Below are 4,303 nucleotides of genomic sequence, written 5' to 3' on the forward strand. Positions count from 1 at the left end.
ACAAGGATTGTCCTGACCACAGCACACGCATCCCCAGCAAGAAGGCTGAGAGGTGACTGAGTGTCAGTATGTGGACACCTTTGCAAGGAGAAAACCCTGGAGACTCTCGATGGCTGTTTATTGTATCAGAGAAAGAAGCAGCAAGACTTTCTGGAAAGCAGACTGGTTCATTGAATAGCAGCCTCTGGCCAGGAGAGGGCACGATGTGACTGCGGATCCTCCCAGCAGGCTACTCTGTACCTGGCTCGTTATGGCTGAGCTAAGAGCCGAGCAGGCATCTCCTGCCCAGACCAGATCAGATATGAAGCATGGCTAGGAACAGGAGGGGTGCTTTTCCTGGCCCACTGCTTTTCAAGCACACCAGCTGGTATTTCCTCTTCTCTTCAGGACCTACAAACACCTCCCGTTGTAGTTTTCAGGACCGTTGTCAAGCTCTACAGGTGAAGGCCACAATCGAGGCAGACATCAGCAAAACCAGCACATTAGGTCCTCTGCACCTGCCCAGGGACCCCTGGCCTTGACGTCCCCCAGGCAGGACACAGCAGAACCTGAAATTACTGAAAATAAAGCAACTACTTTCCATGCTGTTATTTTTACCAGGAAAAAAAAATTAGTTGAAGGTGTGTCCATGCCATTACGATAAAGTTATGGGGGTTGGAGGAGGAAGAAGTTGTGGCTATTTCATAAAGAACAACTCATAGGAACTAAGCTGTCTGTCTAGATATCTGAACTTCTGTGCTTCCTACTTCCATGGTATTGGAGCCCTTGAAAAATATTTCCCTGTCCAAACCAAAGCAAACCCAAAGGCCCTTAGCACATTTCCAATCACCTCTCTGAGCAGAGGCTCAATGTGATACAAGCACACACTGGGATACTGTCTGATGCCCAACAAATGCCAGTGACTGCCCTAGGAAAGCTCTGCGCCCTCCATTTACACTACTTGATTCTGTTTGGGACATGTACTCATCTGCACATGAATGTTGCCATTTTTTTGCTTAAAAGTACAAGGACCAAGATACCCTGCTGGTGCATCCACAGGCATTACTAACCTCAACATCTATGAACCTGTTGTCTCTTCTACTGCACTCAGTGTTTAAACCCAGAAACATGGAAGTGCTGCCTTTTAACTGCACACCTGCCTCTTGCTAAATCTCGGCCCTCCTGAGGACGCTAAGAGTGACCTGCAGCTGTTTCCTCTTGACAATCCAGCCATAAAGGGACAGGAAGCTTCAAGCATCATTTCTCCCAGCCTAGTATTTGCATATCTTTCCATACCTGAGCCTTAAAATATATAGGATTTGGAGGGGTTACAAAGTGCATGGGCTTCTGCTGCATGATACAAAGATTTGGAAGTGCAACAAGTAAAGAGACACCATGTTGTCATGGATGCATCTGATCTGGCTCCTCTTCTCCATGGTTAAAGGTATGCAGCACGGATTTTGGATGGTATGGACTTTGAGGCCATTATTGCAAAAGGAGACTCAATAGGAGGCTTTCTTTTTTTCTTTTTTTCCTAGAATCCACTGGGGACATCGTTATAACACAGACACCAGCTTCTGTGACAGTGAGTCCAGGAGACACGGTCACCATCCAGTGCAAGGCATCCAGCTCGATGAGCGATGATATGCAATTATATGTGTTCAAGCAAGGACAAACTCCCAAGCTCCTCATTTATGATGCAAACAGCCGTTTCACTGGGGTCCCCGACCGGTTCAGTGGCAGCTACAGTGGCACCGACTTCACCTTCACCATCCGCGGGGTGCAGGTGGAAGATGCTGGTGACTACTACTGTGGGCACGACAACAGCACCCCTCTCACAGTGATACACTGCAGTACAAAAACCTCCTCAGTGCTGCAGCAACTAGAGCACGAGGCGGAAAGGAGCAGGGGAGGCTGCTTCTAACGCAATGGGCTTGAAAAATTTGGAAAGAACAATTACAGGAATGGGACTGGTTAGACTCAGATGGATTCATTGATTTTTGGAAAATGCCTTTCCCCAAGAGAAAATTTTCGTGGATGGCATCTCTGAGGGCAGAGCCTGCGACACCCACGTGTCAGGGCCTTGGTCATTGCCAGGCAGCTCCTCAGTGAGGAAAATGTCCTTCACGCAATCATAGATCCCTGAGGTCGGAGGAGTCCTCAAGGGCCGTCTTGTCCCATCTGCTGCACAGGGGCAGGGCGTGCTATGCCCAACCCACCCGAGACAGGTGTCTACCAGCCTTGCCTTGAAATCCCCCATTAAAGAGATTCCACAACTTCCCTTTAGGCTGCATCCCTCAGCCCTTGATTCGGGTTTTCATCCAGCAGCAGCACAGTTGGTCTGCAATGAAGACCTGTGGGCAGAGAAGATCTATCTAAGCCCCCGTTGCCATATGAGGCTCAGCCTGCTTACCACCCGCCACCCCGACCCAGTCACTCTTGGCTGGGCACCAACACATGACCAACCATTTCCCTTACTTAAGGCCAGGGAGAGGATGGAAACATATCCAGGCCAGGCAGTCCTAGAGTCATCTCTGAGCTCTCTCTGCTCCTCTCCCATCCTGCTCTTCATCTCTGCTTCCCAGCTTTGGTTGCACGGCTCTGAGGTTACTGCCCCTGCAGCCTTTTACTCACGATCCCCAGTTTGAGCCCAGGCCTGGTTGCCCATGTCGTGGTGCCTGACTCCTGGGCCCATTGTCCTCTGCTTTTGATCTTTATACCTTTGTTCCCCCTTAGATCTATATCCAATGTGAACGGTCCCACAGGAGCCCAATGTCCAGTTACTGTCGTGCATTCAGAGCTCACTTTGTGCCTGCCTGCCGGGCAGGGTTAGATGGAGAAGGGGCTGGATGCTGCCTAATCGGTGGTGTAGTGGTCAGAGACCCGTGGTAGGAGGGCAGAGAGAGATGTGCTCGAACCCCGCCTGAGTGTGGGGTGCCCAGGACCCAGCTTTCTAGGAAGGTGCCCCAGGGCTCAGCTCCTGGGCCTAACACAGAGGAGCACCTTCCTCCTGTGATCCTAGCACCTGCTAATCATGAGATTCATGGCTCAGACATGGGTGCATCCAGAATGGGGGACCACGCACCACCATGTATGTGAGCAGCCTCCTGTGGGCACAGTCCATGTGTGTGGGTTTCTCAGCTGGCACCTCAGGGGAAGTAGACCTGCTGCCTGCAGATACGTGACTAAGACACTGCCACCACTTCTGCAGCTGCAAGGGGGCACAGACCCACGGTCTCCTGCAGAGGGTTGTGCTAGGCCCTCCTGTCCCCATTGAAAGGGCTCCCTTTCCCCTGGCTGGCACTGGGAGCACAGCAGAGCACAGACATCCCACAAGGAGCTGCACAGCACCTCCACAAGCCCCTCAGCCAGAAAGGGGATCACAGCCCTGCTGGGCCCTGGGATGAGTGGAGCCGGCGTGCTCTCCTCCAGGGTTCGCCTTCCCCGGCTTGGCCCTTCCAGCCCCTTTCCAAGAGCTTTTTGGTTTCATTTCCACCCAACACCAGGGCTGGTGAGGGATCAAGGACTGCAGCTGTGTCCAGCCCAGCCTGGGGGAGCTCCCACAGCCTTGACCCTGCAGCCCCATGCAGGGACCAGCTGTCAATGCTCCCACAGCAAAGGCCTGCTTGTCAGGAGGGTCGGGGCAGGGCATCAGGCCGACATCCTCCTGTGAAGGGGATCCTGGTGGGAATATACAGACACCAGCATGGTGGGGAAAGAACCAAAAGGCAACAGGACACAAAGCACTCTCAGGACTCCTGCTTCATGGCCTGGGACAGTCACCTGCAGGGTTCAGCATCATTGAAACATCTGGGGAGCAGCTCCTACTATTCCAGGCTCAAAACCAGCCATGTTACAACATCATCTTTATGTTCCCATCAACAGAGACCAGTCCTGCCCAGACGAACACAAAACACCTGCACTGCTCAGTGCGGCCAGTTTGTGTGCTGGCTCATTTGCATGGATACTGGAGAGTGCTCTTGCAGCGGGGCTGAGTGCTTATAAGTGATCTTCTCTGCGGGGCCTGCGCAGCTGACCAGCATTTCCCACTGAGGCCTGCCAAGATGATCTGCCAGGCACAGCTCCTCTGGGTCCTGCTGCTGTGGGCTCCCGGTGAGAGATCTCTGCAAAGGGAACAGGCTTTGTTGGCAGTACCATGCCCAAATGATATTGCTCTCCTTGCAATGCCTTTTCATAGATTTCATAGACATCAGGGCTGGAAGGGACCTCGGGAGATCATCGAGTCCAGCCCCCTGCCCAAAGGGCAGGAAGTCAGCTGGGGTCATAGGATCCCAGCAGGATAAGCATCCAATTTACTCTTGAA

At 52.5% G+C, this 4,303-nt stretch overlaps 1 pseudogene; it reads left to right on the forward strand.

Annotated features, from left to right (window-relative positions):
- Positions 1-1,374: 1,374 nt before the first annotated feature.
- Positions 1,375-1,903, forward strand: LOC149869796 (immunoglobulin kappa variable 3-15 pseudogene; annotated as a pseudogene).
- The last annotated feature ends 2,400 nt before the right edge of the window (positions 1,904-4,303 follow it).

This window comes from Crocodylus siamensis, chromosome 2, assembly GCF_052110815.1.
Source record: "Crocodylus siamensis isolate JL-2025a chromosome 2, ASM5211081v1, whole genome shotgun sequence".
NCBI classification, from domain to species: domain Eukaryota; kingdom Metazoa; phylum Chordata; order Crocodylia; family Crocodylidae; genus Crocodylus; species Crocodylus siamensis.